At 43.6% G+C, this 18,468-nt stretch overlaps 1 pseudogene; it reads left to right on the top strand.

Moving 5' to 3' along the window:
* The first annotated feature begins 1,455 nt into the window (after positions 1-1,455).
* The window catches only part of LOC100386298 (treslin-like), a 61,333-nt pseudogene continuing 44,320 nt past the window's right edge, over positions 1,456-18,468 (top strand).

The raw sequence follows: 18,468 nt of genomic DNA, 5'->3' as shown, positions 1-18,468 counted from the left end.
ACTACCGGATTTCAAACTATACTATAAGGCTACAGTAATCAAAACAGCATGGTACTGGTACCAAAACAGAGATATAGATCAATGGAACAGAACAGAGGCATCAGAGGCAACACAACCTAGCTACAACCATACAATCTTTGATAAACCTGACAAAAACAAGCAATGGGGAAAGGACTCCCTATTCAACAAATGGTGTTGGGAAAACTGGCTAGGCATGTGTAGAAAGCAGAAACTGGACCCCTTCCTGACACCTTACAGTAAAATTACCTCCAGATGGATTAAATACTTAAACATAAGACACGGCACCATAAAATCCCTAGAAGGAAATCTAGGCAAAACCATCCAGGACATAGGAGTAGGCAAGGACTTCATGAACAAAACACCAAAAGCATTGGCAACAAAAGCCAAAATAGACAAATGGGACCTAATCAAACTCCACAGCTTCTGCACAGCAAAAGAAACAGTCTCTAGTGTGAATCGGCAACCAACAGAATGGGAAAAAATGTTTGCAGTTCACCCATCTGACAAAGGGCTGATATCCAGAATTTACAAAGAACTCAAACAGATTTACAGGAAAAAAACAAACAAGCCATTCAAAAGTGGTCAAAGGATATGAACAGACACTTTACGAAAGAAGACACATATGAGGCCAACAATCATATGAAAAAATGCTCATCGTCACTGGTCATCAGAGAGATGCAAATCAAAACCACATTGAGATACCATGTCACACCAGTTAGAATGGCAATCATTAAAATATCTGGAGACAACCGATCCTGGATAGGATATGGAGAAAAAGGAACACTTTTACACTGTTGGTGGGAGTGCAAATTAGTCCAACCATTGTGGAAGACGGTGTGGCGATTCCTCAAGGCCTTAGAAATAGAAATCCCATTTGACCCAGCAATCCCATTACTGGGTATATATCCAAAGGACTATAAATCATTCTACTACAAGGACACATGCACACAAATGTTCATTGCTGCACTGTTTACAACAGCAAAGACCTGGAATCAACCCAAATGCCCATCGATGATAGACTGGATTGGGAAAATGTGGCACATATACACCATGGAATATTATGCAGCAATCAGAAATGATGAGTTCGTGTCGTTTATAGGGACATGGATGAATCTGGAGAACATCATTCTCAGCAAACTGACACAAGAACAGAAAATGAAACACTGCATATTCTCACTCATAGGCGGGTGATGAAAAATGAGAACACATGGACACAGAGAGGGGAGTAGTAAACACTGGGGTCTATAGGGGGAAAAGGGGAGGACCAGTGGGAGGGGGAGTTGGGGAGGGATTGCCAGGGGAGAAATACCAAATGTGGGTGAAGGGGAGAAAGCAAACAAAACACACTGCCCTGTGTGTACCTATGCAACTGTATTGCATGCTCTGCACATGTACCCCAAAACCTAAAATGCAATTAAAAAAAAAAGCTGCACGATGCACCCACACATAAGGCGCCCTGATGGAGATGCTGCTGGACTACCTGTGGTACCATACCTTATTTAACCATTCCCAGACCGTTTCCAATTTTTCTCTAGTTAAATAAACTCTAAGATGTACAGATGTCTTTTATCTAGCTCTCTAATTGTAGTCCCTTAGCATATGCTTCACTTTCCCTTTAAAATTCTTTTAGGGCCGGGGCAGTGGCTCACCCCTGTAATCCCAGCAATATTGGGATAAATTCCTAGAAGTTACTGGGACAAAAAAGTGAACCGTTTATTTTTAATAATTTTTTTAAATTACAGAAAATTAAAGCCGTAGCCGTCAGATTCTACTTCATAGACGGTCCACAGGGATTTCAACCAGCTCGATTAAACCATCCTCAATTCTCTCCCGGCACTTAGTTTTCCCCGGTCTTGTGAAACATGGCCCCGCAGTCCCCAATCACCACTGAGCACAAACGCGGGCCTCCTTCCGATGGGGAAACTTCTTGCCACGCCCCCGAGGCACCACCTTTTTTTTTTTTTTTAATTTTTTTATTGGATTTTAGGTTTTGGGGTACATGAGCAGAGCATGCAAGACAGTTGCGTAGGAACACACATGGCAGTGTGCTTTTCCTTCCTTTTTAAAATTTAAAACGCGCCGGTTCTCTGAAGCAAGGGACTGAGGGACCGGGGCCTCGGGGCGGCGGCACGGCGGACAGTCACAAAGTCATGCTGCTGCTGGACACCGCGGGAGGCGCCGCTCGTCACAGCCGCGTCCGGCGGGGTCCGCTGCACCTCCTCACCTACCTGAGCTGCAGGTTAGGCCTGGCCAGGGTCCACTGGGCCTTCAAGTTCTTTGACTCGCAGGGCGCGCGGAGCCGGCCGTCCCGCGTGTCCGACTTCCACGAGCTGGGCGCCTGCTCGTGGGAGGACTTCGAGGAGGAGCTAGAGGCCCGACCCGGGGATCGCGCCCAGCGGCCTGGCCCGGCGCCCAGGGCAGCCCACACGCAAGGCGCCCTGATGGAGACGCTGCTGGACTACCAGTGGGACCTGCCCGAGATCACGTCGCCCACCAAGCGGATCCTGTGGAGCAGCGGGAGGAGGCTGCTGGACGCGGAGAGCGAGGCCAGGGAGGCCGAGGCCAGGCTCGGGGCTTGGCGAACGCCGTCTTCCTCCTGGCTCCCTGTGCGCACTGGCACTCGCAGAGGGAACTGCTGCAGTTCCTGTCGGGGTCCGAGGCCCAGGCCCAGAGCCGCCGCCTGCCTCTAAGCAGGTGATGGAGAAGCTGCTGCCTAGGAGAGTCCAGGAAGTCATGCTTGCCCGAAAAATCACCTTCTACTGGGTGGATACCAGGGAGTGCACTAAGGTAACGGCATCATCGTCTCAGGCAGCATGCATGGCGCTTTCCTTGCTAACCAGAACTCGGCAGTATCCTCAGAACAGCCACAGACCCGGGATGAGACTAACATGGCCCTGCATCCCTTCAGAAGGAAAGTCCTGTGTCACAGATAGATAGGGACAGTTTTCACCACAAAATGGGTAGTTCCTCACTATCTACTGCTTAAGGCCCCTCACAATATGGGCCGCACCTGCCTTCCCAGACCTGATTTTCCTACACAGACATATACTCTAGCATATTAAAGGCCAATCTAGAAAATCAGCAGGTCTGGACTACTTGTTTTGTGTTATGTGTATAACACATATATATATATATGTTCATACACATAAGACACACACACTATATATATATATATATATATATATATAAATATATATAAATGTATATATATTGTGTGTGAAGGCACTTTGAAAATGTGAACACTATATATATACACACATATATATACTCATATATATACACACACATATATATATACACACACACATATACACACACACACACATATATATATATATATATTTTTTTTTGAGACAGAATCTTCATGTTGCTCTGGCTGGAATGTAGCCACATAATCTCTGCTCACTGCAACCTCTGCCTCCTGGGTTCAACTGATTCTCGTGCCTTGGCCTCCCAAGTAGCTGAGACTACAGGCCCATGCCACCACACTTGGCAAATTTTTTGGTAGTTATAGTAGAGATGGGGTTTCGTGTTGCCCAGGCTGTCTTGAACTCCTCACCTCAGGCAATCCACCCAACTGGGCCTCCCAAAGTGCTGGGATTACAGGTGTGAGCCACCGCGCTCAGCCACCTAGATGTGTATTAAACATTTAGGTGTTCAGTCAGTATTTGCTGACTAAATGAATAAATTCTCGCAAACTTAAGTTCTTCAATGGCTGATTTGGGTTTTTGCTGAGTGAGGCCCCTGCTCCTGCAAAGTGCTAGGATAAGTGTCTATTTTTGCCTTTATCCTTCTCCTCATTGCACTTCATTGTTGCACACATGTTCATTGAGAAGCCAGGAACACTGAGTGCTCACCACACTGTTTGAGCTGCTGGGGACATGGTAGCCAAAGCAGAGTTTCCCTTCTATGGGAAGATGATACTAAACAGATACAATTAAAAGATTAAACAGATAAGCAAGTGACAATTTCAAATAATGCTCTGGAGAAAATAAGCAGGGTGAGAGGATGGGAATAGAAGTAGGTGGTTATTGTATATAGGGTGGTAGTCTGGGAAGGCTTTTTTTTTTGAAATGGAGTCGCACTCTGTCACTTAGGCTGGATTGCAGCACACTGCAACCTCCACCTCCCAGGTTCAATCAATTCTCCTGCAGCAGCCTCCCAAGTAGCTTGGATTACAAGCAGGTGCCACCACATCCGGCTAATTTTTTGTATTTTTAGTAGAGACAGAGTTTCACCATGTTGGCCAGGCTGGGGTCAAACCCCTGAGTTCAGGCAATCCATCTGCCTCAGCCTCCCAGAGTGCTAGGATTACAAGCGTGAGCCATAACACAGAGCAGAGAAGTCCTTTTTGAGCAGATAATGGAATGGTGAAGGAAGAGGAACTCGAAGGTAGGTAAAGAACATTCCAGGTGAAGAGACGAGCAGGTGTAAGCATTTCAACTGTAAATGAACTCAGTTTGTTTCAGAAACAAAAAGGCAAGGAGTGCTGAGACGTAGTCAGCAAGGAGAGCAGTGTGAGAGAAGTCAGTAAGCAGGAGAGGCTGACCTGCAGGGCCAAGGTTTAAGTGTGAATTTTGTTCTAATGAATTAATGAGAAGGCTTTGAAAGGTGATTTCACCAGGTGAAAGATTCAATTCCACTTAATGGAAATACATGTCACTAACCCAGGAGTGAGTTAAATTGCAAGATTACAGACAGAAAATGAGCAAGTATTTAAATAATGATATTGTGTGTTCAGATTTTCAAAGTGCCTTCACATACAAAGCCCAAAGGCGTGGCAAATGCAAAATAAGGCAGCAGTGGTTTGTCGAAGAAAAGGAAAGGACAAAAAGTGTTTAAGGGGATGGTAAACATTTGACAGGGAAAACAGAATCCTAGAAATACTAAAATTTAAGGCAGCTAGTCAGGCCTTCAACACCATATACAACACATTGCTCATTTGGAAACAATTGATATGAAAGACTTTCATCTGGAATTGTGTTATGTCAATACTACCTGGAAATAAGTTAGTAGATGGGGCTTGATGGTTCTTGGAGATTCTTTGTCTCTCTCTCTCTCTCTCTTTCTCTCTCTCTCTCTCTTTCTGAATAGCATTGAAATGAGTGGGTTGACTGGATCTTTTTAAGGATCCCTTCCAGGTCTGACATACTGTCGACTGAGGGGATGGGTCTTTTCTGAGGCTTCCCTTCTCACATCTGCTATGTTTCTTCTAAGAAAATGCCCCATCAGATAATCAAGGTTTCCTGGAATTACCTTCTGTTGAAGGTCTATCATTTCCTATTCAAAATCCTCTGCCCAGCCATGCTATGGAGGCAAAAGGAAGGTTTAGGTCCTTGGTGAGTGCTCCATACAGGAGTGGGAAGGAAGGAAGAAGAGAAAATCCAGGCCCTGCCTTGGAGGAAGCTCACAGTCTGGCAAGCAGAACTGGGAGAAACAGAACCTGGACTTCCACTGGAAGTGGAGGAATCCAAGCACATGAAATAGGATATCATATTTGCAAAGATAGAGGATAGGAGGGTAGGAGACCTCTGACACATTTTCAACTCTGTGTCTTTGATTTATTCAACACATATTTGTTCCATACCTGCCAGGTGTGCTAAGGAATCGAACAGATGTAGTTCCTGCTCTCTTGGAGCTTATAGTCTAGTGGACATTTACAAATTCCCAAATTTGATACTACCACTAGGACATGCCTGTCACTTACCCTATAATATGCATATGAATGAAAAATGTCACCATACTCTATAGTGTACTGTTTGTATTTTTGTTTATTTTTTTGAGGTGATGTCTCTCTCTGTCGCCCAGGCTACAGTGCAGTGGGGCAATCTCAGCTTACTGCAACCTCTGCCTCCCAGGTTCAAGCAATTCTCCTGCCTCAGCTTCCCGAGTAGCTGGGATTAGAGGCATGCACCACCATGCCTGGCTAATTTTTGTATTTTTAATAGAGATGGGAATTCACCATGTTGGCCAGGCTAATCTCGAACTCTTGACCTCAGGTGATCTGCCCACCTTGGCCTTCCAAAGTGCTGGGATTACAGGCTGTATTTTTTAAAATCATATGTATGATATGGTTTGAGTATTTGTCCCCTCCAAAACTCATGGAGTGATGGGTGTCATGGGAGTGGGATTGGTGACTTTATAAAAAGAGGAAGAAAGTGCTGACCTCACTTGCTCAGCCTCCTCGCCATCTGTGCTGCCTGAGTTCCCACCATCAAGAAGGCTTCATCAAGTGCAGCCCCCTGGCCTTGGACATCTCAGCCTCCAAACTGTAAGAATTAAATTCCTTTTCTTTATAAATTACCACTTTCAGCTGTTCTGTTGTAAGCAATATTAAACAGACTAAAGCATGCCCACATTACTTTCTAACAGAAACTTAATGTCCTTTTTAACACTTATTAAAGTTACATCTTTTTTTCTTTTTTTCCAATACTGAGTTTTGCTCTTGTCACCTTGGCTGGAGTGCAGTGATGCGATCTTTGCTCACTGCAACCTCTGCCTCCAGGTTCAAGTGATTCTCCTGCCTCAGCCTCCCAGGTAGCTGGGATTACAGGCACCCACCACCAGGCCAGGCTAATTTTTGTATTTTCAATAGAGACAGGGTTTCACCATGTTGGCCAGGCTGGTCTTGAACTCCTGACCTCAGGTGATCCACCCACCTCAGCCCTCAAAGTACTGGGATTACAGGCATCAGCCACCACGCCTGACCATAAAGTTACATCTTAACTTTTCATTTGATTAGCAGGGTTTTACTTTGTTTTTTCTGGCTGGTCCTCTGGCTGAAACAACTTCAACACAATTTTTGTGTCCCTTTGGCAGAAAATCCTAATCAAGATCTGTGGCCTCTGAACTAGGTTACCATCCTCTCCATAGCAGTGAGCATACACACATAACAGCACATACTAATTAATTGGTTAATACAGCATTTTCCAGATTGATATGCATAACTGAAACAAAAGTTTAGATAGATTAGAAGATGATGTGCTCCAATACATTGTTTATCTTCATTACATGGGACCTTTTGTTTTTTGTTTTTAATGCTGATCATAAACCACTCAATTAATCCATCCAGGAATCCGTCAAAGTCCATCAGATGATCATGATCTGAATTTTAAAAGCAATCTAGGCCAGGCCCAGTGGTTTGTACCTGTAATCCCAGGTTTGGAAGTCTGAGACAGGGGGATCTCTTGCACCCAGGAGTTTGAGACCAACCTGCGCAACATGGTGAGACTCCATCTTTACATAAAATTTGAAAGTTAGCCAGGTATGGTGGCACATGCCTGTACTCGCAACTACTCAGGAGCCTGGGGCGAGAGGATTGCTTGAGTCCAAAAAGTCAATGCTGCAGTGAGCCATGTTCATGCCACTGCACTCCAGCCTGGGCAACAGAGCAAGACCCTGTCTCAAAAACTAAAAATAAATAAATAAAAGCAGTCCATTCAGTACAGTCCTGGGTTCTTGAACAGCTCTATCATTGCCTCACTGTGACTGTGGACAATTCCCTGCTTGTCTTTGAACTTGACAGTAATAGAAAGTTTGGGAATGACCCCCCAGTTGACTTTCAAGACCCTTCTAGTTCTAATTGCTCACAGTCACATGCGATTTATAGTTTGTAATTGTTAACTGGCATGATGAACATATTGGAAGGGATGTGTTCCTCCTTTGTATTCCCATAGTAGCTGGATATTGTTGCTATATTGTGATGCCAGGTTAAATAGTTTATATTTTATTCACCCCCCTCACTTCAAGATCCTGGACATGGCACATAGAGGTTGTTCAATAAAAGTTTGTTTACAGAAGGTTGACTGAAAAGCCAGATGTGTGTGAGGGAGGGAAATGGGGCTTTTACAAAGAGAGCAGGATTTGAGCCAGATACAAAAGGGTAATAACCATTCAGCTGGTGAAAAGGAAAGAGGAGGCACAGGAAATACAAATCAGCAAAAACAAGGAAGCCTGAAAATGTGGCATGTTCAGGAAATAGCAAATGGTTTAATGTGCCTAGAAGGAGTGGGGACAGATGAGGGTAGAAGACAGTATGTCCGAAAGGTGGTTTAGTGTTGGTTTATGAAGGGCTTTGTGATTATGCTCAAAAGTGACTTTATTACTTTCAGAATTTCAGACAAGTGATTTGGAAGAATACTTACAGCACCATGGAGGAAGGATTAGAGGCAGAGGACAGACTTCATAAGCTATGGTAAGAGTTTGGGCAAAAGATGTGACAAGGCTGCAGTTTGTCTGGTCTGTGCACAGTCCTGTGGGTGGGCAAGTCAAAGCAATGGCCACCATCTGGGGGGAGGTGCTCCTGCCTCACTCCCATGACACCTGGCCTTTGTGCTGTGTTATATAAGACAGAATTATTTTTATTAAATAGGCCAGGCACAGTGGCTCATGCCTGTAGTCCTAGAACTTTGGGAGGCCACAGGGGGCAGATCACTTGAGGTCAGGAATTTGAGACCAGACTGGCCAACATGGTGAAACCCCACCTCTACTAAATATGCAAAAATTAGGCCAGCATGGTGGCGCATGCCTGTAATCCCAGCTACTTAGGAGGCTGAGGCATGAGAATTACTTGAACCTGAGAGGTGGAGGTTGCAGTGAACTGCAATTGCACCACTGCACTGCCTTGGTGACAGATTGACTGACTTAAAAAAAGTTATTTTTATTAATGTATAATGGTTCTGTGTTCCAATATTTTATGATTTATACCCAGTGACTTGTGTCACTTCTTTCTTCCTTGAGTGAATAAATGAGGTTATATTTTTACTAAATAAATGCTTTCTCAAAGGTATATTAGGTAGTAATTATGTTCTGGGGCTGCACAGTAACTGGATACTGGCCATTATTTCTATCTAGCTTAGCAAATATATGGGTTGCATAGTTTGATCCTTTAATTGGTATCAACTTTACTTTCTCCTGGTTTCCTTTTCCTTTATTTATGAATGCCTAATTTACAGTAACCTGAGGTTGTCTGTCATTTTATTTTAGTTGTAGGAGTACCCAGACCACCTTGGATACTGGACTGTTTGTGAGCTGCTCCACCACGGAGGTGGCACTGTCTTGCTATCTGAATCTTTCAGCTGGGACTTTGCTAAAGCTGGGGAGATGCTGCTCAGGGGTGAACAAAAGCTGTCAAGTGAACCTCATCTCTTTCCATGGATTTCAATACTGTCACTGATGCCACTTTAAACCATTTGCTCTATAATTCTCCTGAGTATGAGGTCTCATTTCCATGGATGGAAGGAACGTTATTTCTCCCTGTTGAAGGTAAGCAAATAATATTTTAAGGGTTTTTTTGTTTGTTTGCTTTTTGTAAATATCAGTGGCATTCATTTATTCAAAGATGTTCTTAACTTCTCTGGCATTTCTCACAGCCCAGGTATTCAGTGATGCTTGTAATGAAAGAATGAAAAGACATCAAGGCAAAATCAGAGATACCATAGGAAAGGTTTGAACCCTAATTCAGTACAACTTCCAGCCTGTGTACAAGTGAATGTACTTGGATTTACAAGCAAATGATTGATTTTGAAGTTTCCCAGCTATTCCTAAAGAAGGGTAATATTGTTCAGGTGCCCAAGTACATAAGCTTTCATTGCCTCATAAAGGAGACTGATAAATTGAAGCCCATAGAGAAACAATGGTCAACTAAAAAGAAATAAATTGGTCTACAGACACCCAAAATCATGCTTGTTACCAGGAAAAGCCAACATATTGGACTGTTCATTAAATTTGTTTCACCATGTTATTTGCTATATGGTAAATTTCATTTCTGAATACATTATATATTCACACTAATGCATAGAGATATATACATAAGACTATGTTGAACATTATGTGCAGTTTAAGGAATTTTCAAGAGGAGTTTTGTTTATTTAATTTTATTACACAGCTTTAGAATTTAACTTCCTCATGAGATATGATGCACTGTACTTTATGGACTTAAGAATTGGTGTCTTCTTTCTTATAAGTAGTAAACATTGCTTGAATTCTTATTTTTTCTGAGACAAGCTCCCTCTCTGTCATTCAGGCTGGAGTGCAGCGGTGCAATCACAGCTCAGATTGCAGCTTACTGGAGCCTCAACCTCCTGGGCTCAAGGGATCCTCCCACCTCAGCCTCCTGGGTAGCTGGGACTACAGGCATGAGCCACCACACCTGGTTTGGTTTTTTTATAGTTTTCATAGAGACAGTGTTTTGCCATGTTGCCCAGGCTGGTCTTTAACTCCTGACCTCAAGTGATCTTCTGACCTTGACCCACCAAAATGCTGGGATTACAGATGTGACGCATGGCATCTGGCCTTCAACACTTCTTCCTAAGTCATAATTTCTGAGAAGTTCGGCTATCACATATTGGCTTTGTAATTCCATTTGTTTATAGCTTTTCCTGTAGTGGTAAATGAACTTGCTGTGATGGCTTGGCAGTAGAATAAGGGGTTGAAGTGTTCAACTAAGTAGCAGTATCTCAACCGACAACTTGATTTTTTAAAATTATTAAATATTTTTAGTATCTATTTTTTATATTGGAATTTTAATGTTTTTAAAATTTCAATTTGACATTTTGGTGTAATTAATCTTTATTTCTAGCAGGCGAAGAGATTCAAGAAACATGGACAGTCACCCTAGAGCCCTTGGCAATGCATCAGAGACATTTTCAGAAACCAGTAAGAATTTTTCTAAAAGGCTCAGTGGTCTCCTCCGACAAGTAGCACTTTGGGCACTGACAGCCAGATGCTACAAAGTGCAGAGGAGAGCGCATCAACTCAGAGACTGTTATTTCAGCAGCTGGTAAGCAGGCTGACTGCTGAAGAGCTACATCTGGTAGGTATCATCCACACGGTAAAGTGAAATAAGTTGTTTATAAATGCCCTACATGATATAGTCTTAGTAAAACTGATGGTGCTTTTGCAAATAATATTGTCAACATTATAGTACATTATTAAATTATATTCACATAGGGAAGAAGAAGTTGTCCAGTGTAGTGATGAGTGATTTCTCATTATTTTTTGTGTTCTGTTATATATTTACTACTTTTATATAAGTATTTAAGAAAAAGCTGCTCCACAGTAAAGTTGGATATAATAGTATCATAGCTGTAATATAATTACCTGTAGAACTTAGTAGATGGACAGTGGTTACACAGACTGAGAAATGTCTTCTGAAAAGGCACATATACATACACAGATTTGATTTAATGGTGATGGTTATTTTTAAACTACCAGCAAATTCCTCACCCTATTTGTCTTTTGCCTTCATACTCTCAGGAGGGGTCTGTATTCTGGTTCCCACTGTAAAGTAGTCTGGAGAAAAATAGGAGAGTCATCGGATAGATGCTGTTCTAAGAGTTGTGTGCTCTGAAGAAAAGAGCACCGAGCTGGGGAGTCAGTGATCTGGGTTAGGTCCCAGATCTGCTGCCTGCTGTATGTTCTGGATAAATCCCTCAAGTGGAATTTCTGCCTCATGCTTAAGTGATTGGTTTTCAAAGTCACATATGCTTGGCTTCTTCTCTTACTAAGCAGGAGGCCTTAAACAGGTTACTTTTGCCTCAGCCTCAATCCCTCCTTTATAAAATGGGAATAATACTTATTTTTGCCTCAAGGCAAGTGTGAGGATTCAGTGAGCACCTAGTAAATACCTAGCAAATAGTCCTGGTAATATCAGGTTTTATTTACTTGTTAATGGAAAGATTAGATCATTAATAAAGAGTCCTAATCTTTACTAGGACTGCTCTACCTCTAATAATTATCAAGTCTATCTTTTTCATAGTTCTCACGTTATTAATCCTTAGGAAAATGGTTATTCTGTCTTTTATGACACTACATTCTTCTTTAGGCATATTGACAGTAATATTCCCAAATCATTAGGACTTCTCACATAGGTTGCTGATGTGGACCCTGGTGAAGGCTGGCCCCGTCACTGGAGTTATTTCCCTGCTCTCTGCCAATGCTATGATCCTCAGTGTTCCACACTAAGGAGGCTGAGTTTCAAAGGCATGTTCTCCAGATGGCCGTGGCCAACAGCCCCCAGGACACAGCTTCCCTTTTCTCAGATGTTGTGGATGGTGCGTTGAATCAGACTCATGATTCACTTGCAGATACCACTTCTGCTGGTAAGCGCCTGAACCAGTAACTAGCATAGTCTGGGGTGGTTTGTAATCTTTTCCAGCATCAGGACTTTTTCACTGTGCAGTTAGTAGACCCCCCAATATGTTATAACAGAGATAAAAGAAAGCTGTAATACTTTAGGCAGTTTAAATTGTTATTTTTATAGAATTCCTGAAGTACTTCTGAGGAGGCCGCAGTTTCCATGAAGCCAATCTGAAATCAAAGTCATGGTTTTTAATATTTTGAATAAGTGCTGCATGTAAAACTGTAGTGATTCTATCCAGCCTGCATTGCATTGTTACCACTAGCGTTATAGTAACTACATGCACCGTTACTACTAAATCTACCTAGCATAAATAAGGTTTGTGTCATATTAGTAGTACAAACTTATTTATGCTAGATAGGTTTAATTATATGTATATAATCAACTTGTTATTTCTTTAATTCGTGTATTCAACAGATTTGAGTACCTACTGTATATGTCAGGCAGTGTTCAGGATACTGGGACTATATTAGAGAACAAAACAGACAAAGATCTCTTCCCATGGAGCTGACCATCTAGCCAGGGGAGACAAAGCAATAAGTCAGGAAAACTACGGTTTATTCTAAAGAGATAGCAGCTATAGCAATAAAGTAGGAACAAAGGAATGATGTCAGGGTAGGGAGGGTTGCAATTTTATGGAGGGTGGTCAGAGAAAGCCTTGCTGAAAAAATAATACCTGAGCAAAGGCATGAAGGAAGTGATGGCAGGGAGTTGCTGGCAGAGGCAACAGCAAGTGCCAAGGCTCAGAGGGTATTAGAGGAGTGGTAAGGAAGCCTGTGAAAGGAGCAAGGAGAGAGTATGATGAGGTGAGGTCAGAGAACCAGCAGCAGACCAAACTGGCCAGGGCTTTACAGGCCATTGAAAAGACTTTGCTTTTTCTCTGAGTGAGAGATGAAGCCTTTGGGGGAGTGTCTGCAGTGACACAATCTGACTTAGGTTTTAACAGCATTACTCTGGCTGCCATATTGAGAATTGACCATACAGAGACAGGAATAGAAGCAGGGAGGTGAGTCAAAAATTTTGCAGTAATCCAGGCAAGACATGGTGGGAAATGCAGGTGGTTAAAAGTAGTTGGAGCTTTTGGATATATTTTGAAGGTAAAGCCAACAAAACTAGCTGTTAGATTAAATGTCTAGAGTGAGATATAGGGAAACTGAAAACGACTCCAGAGACTTTTGGGCTAAGCTACTAGTGGAAAGCAGTTTCCTTCTGAGATGGGGAAGGCTGTGGGAGAAGCAGGGGCTGGGGAGGTGAGGACTAGAGGATTTGTTTGGGGCATGTTAAGTTTGAGTTGTTCATTAGGCATCTAATATGGTACTGAGTAGGCATCAACTCTGCATGTTTGAGTTGAGAGATGTGTCTGGACTGGAGATGATGGGAGTCATCAGTTATGTTTAAAGCCATGAGATGGATTAAGATCACCATGGGGGTAGGCAAAGACAGGAAAGAGAAGGGGATTAAAGACTAACCACTAACCACTGCACCCCAGTGTTAAGCAGTTTGGGGGATAAGGAAAGAGAAACCAGCAACGGAAACAAAAAGGGGACAGTCCCTGAGGTAAAGAAAACAGGAATGTGCTGTGCTGAAAGCCAAGTGAAGAGAGGAAGTGCTTGGCTGGGTTATTTACTACGGATAGGTCAAGGAAGATGAAGGCTCATGCTGACATTCAACTGAGCAACGTGGATGCTTGTGATTCCAGTTTCGGTGGAGTTGTGAGGGAGAAACGTGAGTGAGAATAGGCTCAGGAGAGACTGAAAAGAGGAAAACAGCAAGTGTAGAACATTATTTTGAGTAGTTTTGATCTAAAAGAAGTTAGAGTAATGACAGTAGCTAGAGAGGGAAGAGGGGTCAAGGTTTTCATTTTTGATTTTTAGGAATAATAATAGCCTACTTTGCATGCTGATGGGATAATATGGTAAAAATTAATGCAGGGGCTGGAGAGAATTGTTGGTTAGAGGGCTCTGAGAAAGTGCAAGTGGACGGGTCGGTGTTGGGAACAAGCACAGTTCATCTGTGACATCTGGGGGAAGGCTGGGATGCCGAGGTGAGTGACATGGTGTGAGTGTGTGGGGTCTCTTCTAATTGCTTCTGGGTTTTTTAGTGAACTTTAGGAAGTCGTGCCATCAACTGAAAATGAATACTTTTTTTTTTGAGACAGAGTTTCACTCTTGTTACCCAGACTGGAGTGCAATGGCACGATCTCGGCTCACCGCAGCCTCCACCTTCTGGATTCAACAATTCTCCTGCCTCGACCTCCCAAGTAGCTGGGACTACAAGCACGCAACACCATGCCCAGATAATTTTTGTATTTTTAGTAGAGACGGTGTTTCACCTTGTTGACCAGGATGGTCTCGATCTCTTGACCTCATGATCCACCCACCTCAGTCTCCCAAAGTGCTGGGATTATAGGCGTGAGCCAACACACCCAGCTGAAAATGACTACTTAAGGAGATGCTGGAGGCTGAGGAGAGAGGGCAGGAAGAAGTAGCTGTTGGGAGGGTGAAGACAGCAGGAAGATGGAGGACAGTTGCTGGGATGATTGGGAAGGTAAAACGAGGTCCCTCTGTGGGCTTGCCTGCCTCCAGACATGTTTACCAGCTGGCACAGCTGCAGAGTAGTCAGAGAGCTGGATTAACCAGGGCTGGGATTTTGCCATATGAGGGTGATGAAGCTGGAGAGGGGTCAGGGATTCAAAAGTGTGAACAGGAAGCAATTACAGGGTTTGTCCATCGAACCAGGCAGGGTAAAGAGGAAAGGGAGGACAAGAGAAGGACAGAGGCAATCTGAGTAGAGGGTTGTGGGGTCTCAGGATTTCTGGAACCAATGTGCTCAAAGGAGAGAGCTAGGAAATCAGTGGAGGTGGTCAGAGTGGGGTGCTTGAGTTCATAGAGGGTGGTGACCGAGGAGAAAATGACTGAGGCAGAGCAATGCATGGGGCACCAGAGGCAAGGAATTTGAGGGGACAGAGGCCCAGAGTATGGGTAGCTTTAAAAGCGTGTATTGAAATCATCCAGAGTTAAGACTGAGTAGTACTGTGGTGGTGAGTCAGGAGCTAACTGCCTTTGAGGAGTGAGTGGGGATGATCCAGGCTTGTTAGATGACTATGAGAGTATAGGCTTTGATGTGAGACTCAGAGCTGGATGTTTGTCATTATTTTCAGCAGGTAGAGGGAGAATGATGTGGAAGAGGCAGGGAGGATACCATCTCACCTCTGGGCCCAATGGAAGAGGGACATGGTTGGGGAGCAGCCACCCCTCCCCAGCAGGGTTAGAAACAGGGAGACCAGTGAGAAATATTGCAATAATCCCTGGGCTTGTTGTGTTTAGTTGTGTTTACGCACACAACTCAGCTTCGAATTCAGCTGTGGCTACTTGGTGGTATAAAACATTAGCAGATTAGGAATGATCACAGATCGAGAGATGTTGGGAAGTGCAGATGCCAGCTCACCTCAGGGCCAAGTAGAAGAGGTGCATGGCAGAGGAGCAGCCAGTCCCCTCCAGCACTGCAGGGGAAGCAGTGTGTTCAGGGCAGGAGGAGATGGAATTGAGGACATGGGGGATTTTGCTAACGAGGGTCAGTGAGTTGCAGAGGGCAGGGTGGAAGGATTTTACATGTGGAAGAGCTGGGCTGTGGTGACTGGATGGGAGATGGATGGAGCAGTGAGGGAATTCCAGTGGGCAGATTGGAGTTGCCTGGGGTCTAGGGCTTTGCATGACAGGAAAAAGCAGCTATCATGGGAGCATGGGATTGATTCCTGGTGGTTTTAAGGCAGGTATGTTTCTGAGCCTGTGAGTTTGGGGGGTAAGAAGGGTGGGTGTTTGGCCCACCAACACTCCTGCCCATGTAGGTGTGGAGACTAGAAAAAGGGCATCTGACACTGAGGGCCTAGGGCTCCTGCTAAAGCCCTGCCCAGGTGGCCAGTGGAGGTCAGCCTTGTTTTTAGCATGGTGTTCCTGCTTGACATTTGCTGGAAGAGGTGCGCGTAACTCTCTCTCCATGTAAAGGGAGGCTTGGGACTTGGAGGCCTGAGGAAGATATTTCTGGCCTTTCTCCCCCAATCTAGCATATAATGACTTGAGAAAAAACTATCCTCTCATATTTATTCTCATGGACCTTTCCTGCCCTTGTCTGAATTTTGTGATGATTATAGGCATTTATGCTGTCATGTGATGTGAAGTTTCTTTCATTTGTTTGAAGAATTCTACAAAATCTTACACTAAAAATAATATCTTTAGGAAAACTACAGTTGGGGCAGACTTCTCAAAAATCTTTGGTAGTAACAAAAACTAAGGCAATCCTGAATGTGGGGACATGTGCCTGTAATCCCAGCTCCCCCAGACACTGAGGCGGGAAAATCGCTTGAGCCCAGGAGTCCAAGACCAGTCTGGGCAACATAGCAAGACCTTGTCTCAATAAAAACAAAAAAACTCATGCAATCCTAATGCAAATTCTAGTTCAGTTAAAAGACACATTAAATTCATAAGTAAACTCCATAATAAATATACCTCATTCTTTCAAAGACAGGTGAAGCTGGTACGATGGAAGGGTTGAGGCTGTGGTATTATGGAGACAGGGGCCAAAGACAAAGATGGGAAACTACCACATAAGCACTTTTAGGAAAGAGCACGTGGCCAGACAGCCAAGGAAGAGTGTGGGTCGAAAGGGCATAGTGTGTAGCACTGCGCTCCTCAGGCTTGCTGTGTGTAGTTGTGTTTGTGCACTTTGAATTCAGCTGCTGCTGCTTGGTGGTATAAAATAATAGCACATTAGGAATGATCACATACCAACGAAAGCAATGTAATATTCTGTACTAAGGTCACTGACTTACTTACCAATTGTGTGTAGTGCAGAAAATGTGTATTGTAGAACAGACTGTATCTTAACGATGTATATAGTCTTGGAAGCAGCTCAGAAAACTGTATTTTGGAATTTGGTAAAGGAAGAACTGCAGTATCTTACTGGTACTCTCTGCTCTAGTGTGGCCCACAGTTTCTTCCAGGTTATGAATCAGTGTGCTGGCTTATTGTCCAGTCTCCACACTATGCTCCATCTAGGTGAGGTTCTCTCCACACATTAGTACTTAGCCCAAATACTGCATTCTCCATGAGACGTTCCTTGCCCATCTAGACAGAGTCAGTATGTGCTAACATTTATGCGTATCTCCATGACTTCACAAGAACAGATCTACGCTTCCTGTACTGGGAGCTCCTTTTGAAGCTGGCAGTGTATTTATCTCTAAATCCTCTTACTGAAAGAAGGCCTAAAATTTGGTTATCTCAAAAAGTTTGAATATATTTTAAGTATTTGTGTTTTTACCCCAAGACTTCATTAATGTCTAACGTTTTATTTGTCTGGTGTCTTAGATAGATCTCAGTTCACTGAAGTTTCTGTTACTGTTCCCCCAACTGCCTCCTCCATCTGGCTTGTTTTAAGAGCACTTTCTGCCCTTACACTCCCCAACACAGAGCCACATCATCCTATTTCCAATTTACCCAGCCAGCGCAGCAGAATTGTGATATTCTGTAGTTTTGTTACTATATATTTATTCTTGTACAAAGCCATTTTTGAGAACAGGGCCACGCACAGTGGCTCAAGCCTGTAATACCAGTACTTTGGGAGGCTGAGGAGGGTGGATCACCTGAGGTCCAGAGTTTGAGACCAGCCTGACCAATATGGAGAACCCCATCTCTACTAAAAACACAAAATTAGCTGGACAGGGTGTCGCATGCCTATAATCCTGACTACTCTGGAGGCTGAGGCAGGAGAATTGCTTGAACCTGGGAGGCGGAGGTTGCAGTAAGCCAAGATCCCACCATTGCACTCCAGCCTGGGCAAGAACAGTGAAACTCCATCTCAAAAGTAAATAAATAAATAGGACAATATATTTTTTTAACCTGCTTAGAGGAACATTTCAGAAATGAGAGAATTTATAGCCAGTAATAAGAACGAAAGACTTTGAATTGTGTCTGTTCATTTTTCAGAAGCATTTTTTATTTACCACTTAGGGCTGTAGCAGTTTGTGGTGCCGGAGAACAAACGTTACCCATGCGCTTCATGTGTCCTTGGGAGGAGTACAGTCAGTCCAGCGGAGGAGCAAGTGCTTGGAATTCTCTGCTTTGGTTCGCATGGCTTTTCCTCTCCTGCCTCTGTTCCTTTGCTCCAGTAGCTTCTCCTGTTCCAGAGTGGGCGCAGCAGGAGCTTGACTCTATCACTCCCTGGAGTCCAGCCGTTGTGGAAAAGTGGTTTCCTTTCTGTAACATCAGTGGTGCCAGTTCAGATTTGATGGAGTTATTTGGGTAAAACTTTTT

The sequence above is a fragment of the Callithrix jacchus genome, chromosome 22 (assembly GCF_049354715.1).
Source record: "Callithrix jacchus isolate 240 chromosome 22, calJac240_pri, whole genome shotgun sequence".
NCBI classification, from domain to species: domain Eukaryota; kingdom Metazoa; phylum Chordata; class Mammalia; order Primates; family Cebidae; genus Callithrix; species Callithrix jacchus.
The sequence above is the reverse complement of the archived record's forward strand: the minus strand, read 5'-3'. Positions and strand labels throughout refer to the sequence as shown.